This window comes from Pongo abelii, chromosome 13, assembly GCF_028885655.2.
Source record: "Pongo abelii isolate AG06213 chromosome 13, NHGRI_mPonAbe1-v2.0_pri, whole genome shotgun sequence".
NCBI lineage: Eukaryota > Metazoa > Chordata > Mammalia > Primates > Hominidae > Pongo > Pongo abelii.
In genome coordinates, this window is record NC_071998.2 from 118,224,999 (window position 1) to 118,237,431 (window position 12,433).

At 48.7% G+C, this 12,433-nt stretch overlaps 1 protein-coding gene across 18 annotated transcripts in view; it reads left to right on the top strand.

Moving 5' to 3' along the window:
* Positions 1 to 4,175: 4,175 nt before the first annotated feature.
* Positions 4,176 to 12,433, top strand: part of RALGPS1 (Ral GEF with PH domain and SH3 binding motif 1) — a 313,313-nt gene continuing 305,055 nt past the window's right edge. For 6 of the 18 annotated variants that reach the window (XM_054520644.2, XM_054520651.2, XM_054520659.2 and 3 more), the window contains exon 1: positions 4,287 to 4,369. The gene's annotated coding sequence lies outside the window, so the exon portion shown is untranslated. Of the gene's footprint in view, positions 4,407 to 12,433 lie in introns of all 18 variants that reach the window. The other 12 variants (XM_054520658.2, XM_054520645.2, XM_054520654.2 and 9 more) reach the window with 5 other exon arrangements.

The window sequence follows — 12,433 nt, forward strand, 5'->3', positions numbered from 1 at the left end:
TAGCCCCAGCTACTTGGGAGGCTGAGGCAGGAGAATCACTTGAACCCGGGAGGCGGAGGTTGCAGTGAGCTGAGATTGTGCCACCTCACTCCAGCCTGGGCAACAGAGTGAGACTCCGTCTCAAAAAAAAAAAAAAAAAGCTTTATTGAGATATAATTAACCCACTTAGAATGTATAATTCGGCCAGACACGGTGGCTCATGCCTGTAATCCCAGCATTTTGGGAGGCCGAGGCGGGCAGATCACTTGAGGTCAGGAGTTCAGAACCAGACTGCCAACAAGGTGAAACCCCGTCTCTACAAAAATACAGAAATTAGCCAGGTGTGGTGGCATACACCTGCAGTCCCAGCTACTCAGGAGGCTGAGGCAGAAGAATTGATCGAACCCAGGAGGCAGAAGCTGCAGTGAGCTGAGATCGTGCCACTGCACTCCAGCCTGGACAACAGAGTGAGACTGTTTCAAAAAAAAAAAAAAAAGAGAGAGAAAAAAAGAAAAAAAAAGAGCGAGAGTATAATTCAATGGCTTTTAGTATATTCAGAGTTTTACAACCATCACCACAATTAATTTTAGAACACTTTCATCCTCTTCCAAAGAAACTCCTAAGTTGTTGCCCCTAAATCCTCCTCCCCTTCAGCCTTAGACAGCCAATTTGTCTACCCTCCATCTCTATAGATTTGCTTATTATGGACATTTCATATAAAAGGGATCATATAATATGTGGTCTAGCTTCTTTCGCTTAGCATATTTTCAAGGTTCATTCATGTCGTAGCATGCATCAGTACTTCATTTCCTTTTACATTCCATTGTATAGACAAACCATATTTTATTTATCTATTCATCACTTGATAGACATTTGGGTTATTCACATCTTTTGATATTGTGAATAATGCTGCCATGAACATCTGTGTACAAGTTTTTGTGCAGACATATTGTTTCCATTTTTTCTTGGGTGATACGTAGGAGTGGAATGATTGAGTCATATGCTAACTCTATGTTTTCTAAAGTGGTTGTACCATTTTATATTTCCACCAGCAGTGTATAAGGGTTCCATTCTCTCTCTCTCTTTTTTTTTTTTTTTTTTTGAGACAGAGTTTCACTCTTGTCCTCCAGACTGGAGTGCAGTGGTGCGATCTCAGCTCACTGCAACCTCCACTTCCCAGGTTCAAGTGATTTTCTTGCCTCAGCCTCCTGAGTAGCTGGGATTATAGCCACCTGCCACCACACCCAGCTAATTTTTTTGTATTTTTAGTAGGGATGGGGTTTCACCATGTTGGCCAGGCTGGTCTTGAACTCCTGACCTCAGGTGATCCACCCGCCTTGGGAGACAGGCGTGAGCCACCACACCCAGCCAAGGGTTCTATTCTCTTCACCTTCTCACCAACACTTGTTATTTCTATCTTATTTGTTGTAGCCATCCTGATGGGTGTGAAGTGGTATCTCCTTGTGGTTTTGATTTGCATTTTCCTAATGGCTAATGATATTGAGCACTTTTTCATGTGCTTGTTAACCACTGTGTATCTTCCTTGGAGAAATGTCTATTCAGATCCTTCTCTCTCTCTCTCTTTCTCAGACTGCACTTGGCTTTATTGCTTTAAGAACCCTATTATTTCTCGCTTATCACCATCTAAACTTTTCTGTCTTCTTTAACGTTGAACTCCCTTCTTCCTTGCTTCATTTTACTCCCATAGCACTTTTCTCTATCTAGCCTACTACTGTAAATATTGATTTTAATAGCTGCCTTACCCCACTAGAATGTCAACTCCACGAGGACAAGAATTTTTTTCTCTTTTATTTACTGCTGTTTTCTCAGCATTTACAGTAGCACTTGGTGCATAGCAGAGAACCATTAGATATTTGTGGAAAGAATGAATACATCCTTCTGGAAGCATCAAGAATCAATATTAAATGACCTTTTCTCATTTTAAAATTGGGTTTACAATAACTTCTAATATATCACAAAAGAATCTGTGTTCATTAAAAAAACTTAGAAAGTATGCATAAGCATAATAAAAGTATAGGTGCCATTTAGCAAGCGTACATTGCGCACACTTCTGTGCTTGCCCAAAGTCACACAGGTAAATATAATAGTAGCCAATGTTTACTGAGGTCCTGTTAGGTGCCAGGCACTCTTCCATGTATCATCTCATTAATTCCTGCCAACAGCCTGTCTAAAGAGGTTGCTACTTTTATCATTCTCATCTTTCAATAAAGAAACCGAGGCAGGTTGGGCGCAGTGGCTCACGCCTGTAATCCCAGCACTTTGGGAGGCCAAGGTAGGCAGATCACCTGAGGTCAGGAGTTTGTGACCAACCTGGCTAGCATGGTGAAAACCCATCTCTACTAAAATACAAAAATTAGCTGAGCGTGGTGTGTCTGGCGTCTGTAATCCCAGCTACTCGGGAGGCTGAGGCAGGAGAATTGCTTGAACCTGGGAGACGGAGGTTGCAGTGAGCCAAGATCGTGCCACTGCACTCCAGCCTGGGCAACAGAGCAAGACTCCGTCTCAAAAAAAAAAAAAAAGAAAAGAAACGGAGGCACATAGATATGCTAAGTAACTTGCTCACATGCACACAGCTTGCTGGTGGCAGAGCCAGGGCAGAACCATTGCACTACACTGTCTCTTGTTCTCTCTTTTTCCTTTTTTCTTTCTTTCTTTTTTTTTGGGGGGGGGGACGAAGTCTTGCTCTGTCGCCCAGGCTGGAGTGCAGTGGCGCGATCTCAGCTCACTGCAAGCACCGCCTCCCGAGTTCACGCCATTCTCCTGCCTCAGCCTCCCGAGTAGCTGGGACTACAGGCGTCCGCACCATGCCCGGCTAATTTTTTGTATTTTTAGTAGAGACAGCGTTTCACCATATTAGCCAGGATGGTCTCTCTCTCTCTCTCTTTTCTGAGACAGGGTCTCGGTCTGTCATCCAGGCTGGAGTGCAGTGGCGCCATCACTTGAGGCTCACTGCAGCCTTGACCTCCCGGGCTCAAGTGATCCTCCCATCTCACTCTCCTGAGTAGCTGGGACTACAGGCTGCGCCACCACGCCTCGCTAATTTTTGTATTGTTATTAGAGACAGGGTCTGGCCATGTTGCCCAGGCTGGTCTCACACTTCTGAACTCAAGCAATCCTCCCGCTCTGGCTTCCCAAAGTGCTGGGATTACAGGCATGAGCCACCTCACCAGGCTCTTGTTCTCTTTATGCAAAATAATTAAGCACCTTCTTTGATGATTACCGTTTTCTTAATACAAAATAGCAGAAACTTCTCCCAGAGGTCTTTTAAGACACAGGTGGTTTAACTTCTACTGACTCTATTTATTTTCTTTTTTGTTTCTTTTTTCCTTTCATAAGCTTTGGGAAGCATAGTAACCAATCATTCCATATTCATTCATATTACTGCAAAATTACTTTGAAGACTGTCAAAATGATGTTCTATTTGCCCAAGAATCTTTCGGAGTAGGGCAGGTCATAGTACCTCCTCTCTGTGGGAAGCAGAACAGAGTTTTGCTGTGGTTACTAGATTTCCAGGGCTTCACGACCTGGCTTCAATTGTCTTTGCAATTTATTATCCCTGCGACTTTAGCCAAATGACTTAACCTCTGTGCCCACCTCACCGTGCCTGGCACAGAGTAAAGATGTGGGAGCAGAGAGACAGGATCCGGGCTCATTCCCTAGCTTTGCGCCTGTGGGGTCTTGGGCAAGTCCCTTCACCTCGTTGGGCCTAACTCTGCCCAGCTGTAAAATGGATGAGACCCCAGGATCTCCGAGGTTTCTTCTGGCTCTGACGTTCTGGGCTCTGTGCCTACCTCCCAGCTGTGAAGAATGGGCATTAAGGCGATGTCTCGCTCACAAAACCATTTTTGTTGAAAACGATAAATCCCAGGTAGGGATTTAGGGGGGATATTGGGTGAGGCCTGGACGGCCGTGTGGGGAATGAGATGCGCGGCTATTTCTAGGCAGGGGATGGGCGTGGCGGGCGGCGGGCCGGGTGTGCTGGCAGCGCAGCATCCCTGCGGGCGGAGAGGGCGTCTGCAGATGAGCTCGGAGGCCAAGGCCCGGGAGGACCGCGGATGCAGCGGCTGCGCACTGGTACGACCAGCCAGCCGATTTGCGTGTCTCCGCCCCTGCAACGAGCTGGTTGGGGGGCTGTTCTGGTGCCGCGCGCCGATTGGATGAGCGGCCCGCCGCTCAGGCCCTGGAGCGGAGGGTTCCTACTGCGGCTGGGCACCGGCTCCGCTCCCGCGTCTGCCCGCGCTCCAGCTGCGCCCGGCCTGGCCCCGGCCCGGCACGGCGCGGCCCCGGCCTCCGAGCGAAGGCGCCGCTGCCGCTGGGCCGCTCCCAGGGCCATGAGGAAGCGGCGGCAGCCACCGCGGCCCGCGTCAAGGTGACCGGCCGGGACTGCGGCGGCGGGGAGAGCGGCGGTGAGAGGCGCGGCCGACGGGGCGGGGCGGGGCGGGCCCTGAGGCCGGGCCTGAGGGAGCTGCAGGTGTGGGGGGCGGGACCCCGAGGGCCGCCGGAGCCGGGGAGGGGCCTCGGTGCGGGAGGCGGGGCCGGGGCCGTGCCTGCGGGTGCCGGGCGCCGAGGCCTGGCCGGGGTCCGGGGGTTCTGGGGTCCGGGGCCGGGGGCGCGCTGGTCCCCGGGAGCGTGAAGGACGGCGGGGAAGAGGCGCGGGCGCGGGGGGCGGGGCCGGGGGGGCAGTTGGGCGGGGCGCCGCGGCTGCAGGTGCGGGGGGCGGGGCCGGCGGGGCTGCCGTGGGCGGGGCTGCGGGGTGCGACCCGCGCGCCGGACCCGGGGAAAGCACAGGTGCCGGGGGCGGGGCCCGGGGACCTGCAGCGGCGGGGGGCGGGGCCCGGGTGGCTGCGGTGCGGAAGCAGGGCCCCAGGTGAGGAGCGGGCGAGGGTGGGTGGTCGCCCGAGAAGGAAAGGCCGCCCTCTCCGCTGCCCAGGGGGGTTGGGTGGGAGCGCGCGCTTTGGGCTCCTTGCGGATTCTGGGGGCATCCGGGGCTGCCGCTAGAAGGGCCGTCCGTGCCTGCCTGTGCTTCTGCTGACTCGGGCTTGGAGCTCAGCTGCCCTGGTTACTGGCCGGTTGCCTCCCCTATGCTACGCCGCGCCCTAAGTGGGGCGCGCTGTTTTTCGCACCTCAGGGGCTTTCCTGTTGCTGTTGAAGGGGCATGCCAGGATGCGGGGGGCGGGGGGTTGGTTGTCATTGGATGATCGGCTGTTGAAAAATGTGTGTGCTTGAAGAGTAGTGTGAGGCTTGGAGGGGTCCTGGCTTGCTGGTTACTGGTACCAGAAGCTGCTATAGATCTCAGCAGTGCGTCTCAAAAAGACTGAAATGGCAGCCTGGTAAATGGTGAGAGCAGGGATGAGAATTCAGAAGCTTTTGACTATGCTACCTGGGAGAGTTTTTCACCTGTTTCCTTCGTTGCAAAATGAGCATGTTAGTACCTGCCTGTGTGCCTCCCAGGGGCCTGGTGAGGATAGGATGAAACAGTGCCTACTGAGCAAATCGCTGGATAAAGTTATGAGTTTCCTTTTTCTTGTGCCGATGGGCAGGTTGGATTCAGGGACTGGAGAGTCTAAAGAAGAGAGGGTTTGTTTCTAGTTAAGAGGTGAGACTAGACCACTGTCTTTTCGCAGTTTGGGATGAGATTTTGTTGGGAGTTCCCAAAAGACTCAGCTGTGTCTTGGATCGTGACTGCTTCTCCCTGCGAGGCCTCTGAGGGAGCTGCTGCAACGCAGGGAGCAGTGGCAAGTGGAAGCAGAAGAACATTTGTTTGCTGACCTTTAGACCCCAACCCCGGTGAGGACTCTGAGCTGGAACATAAAGCTCAGGCCTGAGGCTATGGAAGTCCCTCTGCCCCCATCCAAGTGCAGACCCCGATTTTATCACATTCCAAGAGGGTCGGGCGCCGTGGCTCACGCTTATAATCCCAGCACTTTGGGAAGCCGAGGCGGGTGGATCATTTGAGGTCAGGAGTCCGAGACCAGCCTGGCCAACATGGTGAAACCCCGTCTCTACTAAAAATACAAAAATTAGCTGGGCATGGTGGCGGGCACCTGTAATCTCAGCTACTCAGGAGGCTGAGGCAGGAGAATTGCTTGAACCTGGGAGGTGGAGGTTGCAGTGAGTGGAGATCGTGCCACTGCACTTCACCCTGGGCGATGGAGTGATACTCTTCCATCTCAAAACACACAAAAGTCCCAAAAAGAAGACCCCCAAAAGAAGGCAATGCCCGACTCCACTGTGTACCCACAGGGGCGGGGAGAAGGAAGCGGGATGACAGGGCTTTTTCTGAATTTCAGAAGAGTGTTGTATACCCATATATGTGACCTTTCAAAGCCCAGTGCCTCTGCTCACTGGTAGTTGACCAGTCCAAACTGTAATGCCTCATACCTTCGTTGCATGGACAGAAGTGAAGGTAGGTGGAGGCTTCTCTGCTAACCTACATTTTTTTTTTTTTCACTGTAGAAGCTGCGGGACTTTTAGGGGCCAGAAACCATGGTGCTGGCCTCCCTCATTACCACTAGTTGGTGCAGTGGTGACCCAGTAGCATTGAGGGGATTAGGCCCTTAGTGGTGCCTGTGCTTGTGTGGCAGGTCCCAGAGGATCTAGAAGCAGCATGTGAGAGTTCTCCCACTCTGTCTTGGCAGAAGCGGTGTTAATGGCTCTCAGAGATTGCTGCTGTCTGAGTGACCATCATGGTCTTTGGGTTAGAAGGAAAGCTCAAACTTGGTGGCAAAGAAGACCTAGACCATGTATTGAATAATGAGGGGATTAGCAACATTCAGGGTCGAGAGAAAGACTTCATTAATGAAAAATACTGCATTTGAGGCTCTGTGATATGGCCCACCTCTTGAAATGGATTTTCCTTTTCAGTATGGAGGGCAAGAGCTCTGACTTGGAAGTCAGTCAGGTCTGTTTGAAACCACAGGCTGCCACCTCCTGCTGAGTGAACCAGCACTACTTCCTTAGCTTCACAGAGCTTTGGTTTCTTTATTTGTAAAGCCAGGATAACCATGCCCACCTTGTGAGGTTGTTCTGAAGAATAAATGAGACAGGAGGGGAGAAGGCACCTGATCCACCTGGTTAGGGTCCTGTTCTGTCTCTCACTGCCTGCCCATCTTTCAACACAAGCCACTCAGAACAGCATGTAACATGCAAGGAGAGCAGGACAGGGACTTCTGAGGCCTCTATTTCTTATATAACCTTGAACAAATCCCTTCCTGTGTCCAGACCTTGGGTTTCTTAGCTGAGTGAGGAGGGTGTTAGACTATGTGATCACCAAGAGTCCTTCCAGCTCTAGCCTTCTGGTTGGCATGCCGTCATATTTTCTTCAAAGGCAGGAGGGAGGAAACTAATGACCTGTTGTTTAGTTCTTCTTTTAAAAACATCTGTCTAGCACCTTGCCTGGCACTTAGTAGGTGCTCACTGAATGCTTGTTGAAAGAACAGATGAAGGACTTTAACTGGAAAGAAGGTGTGGCAAGTTGTCCCTGCTGCTTTTATGCATATAGTTTCTGTACCTTTAACATACATTTTATTTATTGCACAAAAATATTGTAACATTAGTACAATTAGTGAACTTCAACGTAAAAGACAAAAGTTGTTGCATGGTTCCATTTCATCACACATTAAGTTCATTCAATTTTTGTTCGTAAACATACATAATTCTTCTTGGTTGCAATTGTATGTATGTAAGCATTTGGGAAAGGCCCAGTAATAAGTCGTTTCTTTGAATATCGTTTAAAACTTTTTTTTTTTTTTTTAAAGAGACAGGGTCTCCCTCTGTTAGCCAGATTGGAGTGCAGTGGCACAGTCACGGCTCACTGCAGCCTTGACCTCCCAGGCTCAAATGATCCTCCCACCGTAGCCTCCCAAGTACTGCGCCACAACACCTGGCTAATTTTTAAAGTTTTTGTAGAGATGGGAGTCTCACTATGTTGCCCAGGCTGGTCTCGAACTCCTGGGCTCAAGTGATCCTCCCATTGGCCTCCCAAAGTGCTGAGATTACAGGCGTGAGCCACCACGTCTAGCAAATATAGTTTTTATTTTATATTTTGAGGAGGTAAAAAAAATCACACATGGATTTTTTTTTTTTTTTTTGAGACAGAGTTTCACTCTTGTTGCCCAGGCTGGAGTGCAATGGCGCGATCTCGGCTCACAGCAACCTCTGCCTCCCAGGTTCAAGCCATTCTCCTGCCTCAGCCTCCAGAGTAGCTGGGATTACAGGCATGCCCCACCACGCCCAGCTAATTTTGTATTTTTAGTAGAGGGGGTTTCTCCATGTTGGTCAGGCTGCTCTTGAACTCCGGACCTCAGGTGATCCGCCCGCCTCGGCCTCCCGAAGTGCTGGGATTACAGGCGTGAGCCACCGCACCGGGCCCACACATGGATTTTTTTTAAGGAGAGTGGGGGCATAAGTTGTGTCTTTCTTGCCTCAGGTTGACAGTTCCTAGTCCTTTTCCCTAGAGGCAGCCACTGTTACCAGTTTCTTGTTTATTATATATTCTTTCTCTTACACAAATAATAGCATTTTATACATACTGATTACTGCTTCCTGTATCCACTTGATTTACTTTGGACATTGTTCTAACATTGGAAAATGTGTCAGTATGTACAGTTCCTTCTTAATGAATGTTTTTGACTGATATAAGCATAATTTTGTACCTCCACCCCCCACGCCCCAATGATCTTTACTCAGTATTGGTTAGCAGTCATTGTTTAGAAGACTAATAAGAGACATCCTTTGTCCTAGGAAAAAAAGTGGCCTTGGTCCCAGTGAACAGTAGATTAAAGGGCAATCCATGTATCTGGATGCAAGGCAGAGTACAGAAAGAGAAAGGAAAAGAGATTTGTTCACTGGTAATTGAGAACTGATTTTCCATTCAGGCCTTGATTCAAAGTCCAGCTCTGTCACTTACTGGCTGTGTGACTTGGAACAATTTACCTAATCTGTCTGCATCTTAGTTTCCGTATCTGTAAAATAGATAAAGATAATAGTATCTGTTTTTGGGGGTTTTTGTGCAGAGGAAGTGAGATCATGCAATGCAAAGTACATACAGCAATAGCAGGTCATAGTAGGTGCTTAAGAAGGATGAGCTGCTATGTTATTAATAATCTGAAATAGATTCTATTCTTTGTGAGCAGATATCTACTGGACAGTTAAGGGTGAGCCATGGAGAATACCTAAAGTCCTTGCCTTCGAGGTGCTCATATGCTGTGTGTGGAGATCGGCACACAAGCCATTGATTACCAAACAGTATAGTGGGCCAGGTGGTGGGAGGCAGGCATTGTGTGAGGTCACAGAGGCAGGGAACAGTGACTTCTCCCTGGGGTGATTTGGAATGCCTCCTCAGCTCAAATTTTCCCTCCTTTGTGAAACCTACTTAATTTTTCCAGGCACCCTCCTATTTGTACTCCCTTGACTCTCATTCTGTGTGTACCTGGATCAGAGCAGACGTCATGTTATTGCATGTGTGGCTTTTTGCCTGTGTCTCTACTCTGCATAAGGAAAGTCTGCTTTCTTTGCTGCTGGGTCTCCAGAGCTTGACACAGGGTAGGTAGGCTCTTGTTGAACAGTGTGATGGACCTATGCTTAGACAAATCATACTACTAAGTGGTGGCAAATTCTTATTTATACGTCACCAGGTCTCTGGTGAAACCCATTCTCTGGACTCTACTTCACTCCCCAAATATTTGAGTGCTGACTCTGAGACAGGCATGTGCTGTGCTATATGCTGGCTGTAGGCTTTGGGTATGGCTGATGATGCTTGTCCTAAAAAGTCTTAGGGATGGGGAAGAAGGAAATATTTGTTGCAGATGCTGAAAGTCAAGATGAGGAAGCAGAAAAACGGACAAGTCTGGAATGAGCTGCTCATACTTGCTGAAACTCACCTCTCCTTTCAGCAGAAGTATGGCTGCTCTCCCTTGCCTCGGGCTGGGGTTGTGGAGGAGTAGGGCAAAGGAGCTGAGTAGGTGGCTCATAGATTTTAACTCGGGGGAAGAGTTGGTTGGATTGGCTTCTGTGAGGAGTGTTTCTGGGCCTCCTTTTGTAGCAGAGAGTAAACTTGACTTTCTTCAGGTGGGCATTCATTAATCTGCCTTGCTGGGCTCTTGCTTTGGGCTAAACCTTGTACTGGATGCTGGACACATGCAGATGAAGCTTTGTCCCTGCCCTTTGGGATCTCACAGTCAGTGGAGAAGTCACCCACAAACAGAAGGTGACTGAAGGCGATTGGCCATAACAGAGAACCTCTCGCGAAGTGGCCAAGCAGTATCAGGCTCGGGGCCAGGCAGACCCGGGATCATATCCTTCCTCTGTCACAGACAACCTGTGTGACCATGGGCAGGTGTCTTCCCAGCTCTGAGACTTGGTTTACTGATTTGGTAAAGTGGGGATAGCAGTATTACCTAACTTAGGGCTGTTGAAGATTTCAGTGAAATAATGCAGTGCAGTATTTAGCACAGTGCCTGCCAGGAAGCTAATGCTTACAGAGTGCTCACTATTGTAATTATACGTGGTGCTGTGGGAGAACCAAGAAGCACCTCTTGAGCTGTTTCTCAGAGTCCTAGTGATAGTGTCGTGGTCATGGTGAAAGTTAGGTATTGAATGTGAAGGTCAAGTCATCTGAGAAATTAACTCTGAAGTCACCAAGCGCTCAAGGAGTCCTCAGGACCTTCCTCACCAGCCCTGTGGCTGATACTATGGCTCCAGGGCTATAGGCTTGTCTGTATTTCCTCCCCACTTTCTGCATGAGCTCTTCTGAAAGATACATTTCACCTATCATCATTGTGAACACCTTTTCTTTGTCTGAGTACCTGCACTGATCAATTCCATGACTTCTCCCCAAGGAGAGGCATGAGTTGTACTTGTCTCGCCTGTGCTTGCTGAGGAGCACAGAGACCTGAAGACCCAGAACAGCAAATCATTCCTTGGTTTTTCTGTAGAGCTTTCAAATCTGTCATGTTCTTTTTTGCAGGAGATTTATCTCCTGAGCGTCAGAGAGGCAGATAGGGCAGTGCTTAAAACACAGACTCTGGAGTTGGGACACAAACAGATGTGGGTTTGTGTCCTGACACCATCACTCACAAGCCAAGTGGCTTTGAGCAAATGACTATACCTCTGTTTCCTCATCGATACAAGAGGTGAGATAGTACGCGCCTTTGTGTGGTTCGTACAGGGTTTCAGGGAGATGCTACAGAATAGGGCTTAGCAGAGGGCTTGCACATTGTGAACACCCAGGAAATGGGAGCTAGAATAGTGTCCTCTTTTCACCCAGGGTTATAAGATTTTTAGGATGCTTTTCTCAGGGTATTAATGTATTGCCTATGGAAGTTATATGAGTTACTGCACAAGCAATGTGTTAAAACACACATGTACTTGGTGATGGGGGGTTGGGAAGCATGTCCAAGGTGGCAGGTAGAACTCTTCCTGCGTTGGGATTGCAGAGGCAAGCCTCAGCTCCCACAAAGACATAGGGTACTGGTAAGGGAGAGGACGGAGCCATTCTGGGCGCCTTTGTCTCAGGCCCATTTAGGAACTGGGGGCTGCTTCTCGAGTTCTTTCTGTTTAATCATTCCATTATTCCGTGTAAATGATTGGTCTTTAATATAAACCAATAATGCAACGTGATACTTTCCTTCTTCGGGGTTTAAATATTTATATTTTAAGGTTAAGTCAATTTTTGAGTAATCAGAAGAAAGTTTAAATGTTTGGCCTCGACATTCATAGGTTTCTTTTAAAATCATCTGAGATGAAAGGAAGAATAGGGAATGTATTTAAGTCCATGTTTATTGGATACAGTAATTATCACCCACTGTTGTATAAGCCTGATAACTAGGGCAAGGGAAGTTTGTGCTTTTGGCATATTTCTGAATAATTAAATATTGATGGAAAACAAGTTAATAGATTCAAGACAATTTGCTGTGTCTTTCTCTGGCATAAAGTTCGTTATGTGGAATTACAGAGAGGATTAGTCCTCTGTGCAGCTGTTTATTTTTTCCTTCTAGGCACCATATCTCTAACACTTTCAGTCCACTAGCATTTGTAGATTGCTCTCCTACTGGGCTCCTACAGCTCTCTCACTGTGTGCCCTGCCGTAGCATACAGTACAATTGTGCCCACCAGTGACTCCCTCATGACCTTTCTCTGGACTTTACAGAGTGAGAGTCCACATTTGTTCTTGCATATTCAGGGCCTACCCCAGGGCTGGTACAAGGCAGCCAGAATGGTCTGAGCATGCCATTCTCTTTGCTTAAAAGCCTCCAGTGGCTTCTAATTTCTGTCAGAAAAAGACCAAATCATTAGCATGGCCGGTGAGGTGTAAGAATATGCTTTCTAGGGTAATTGCTGGATATGTCTGTCTCCCCTGGTGCAGTACAGTCCCATCAGGTCATGGGCCATGGCTGTTTTGCCCACCAGCAGGTCCTCAGTGCCTAGCCTAGCA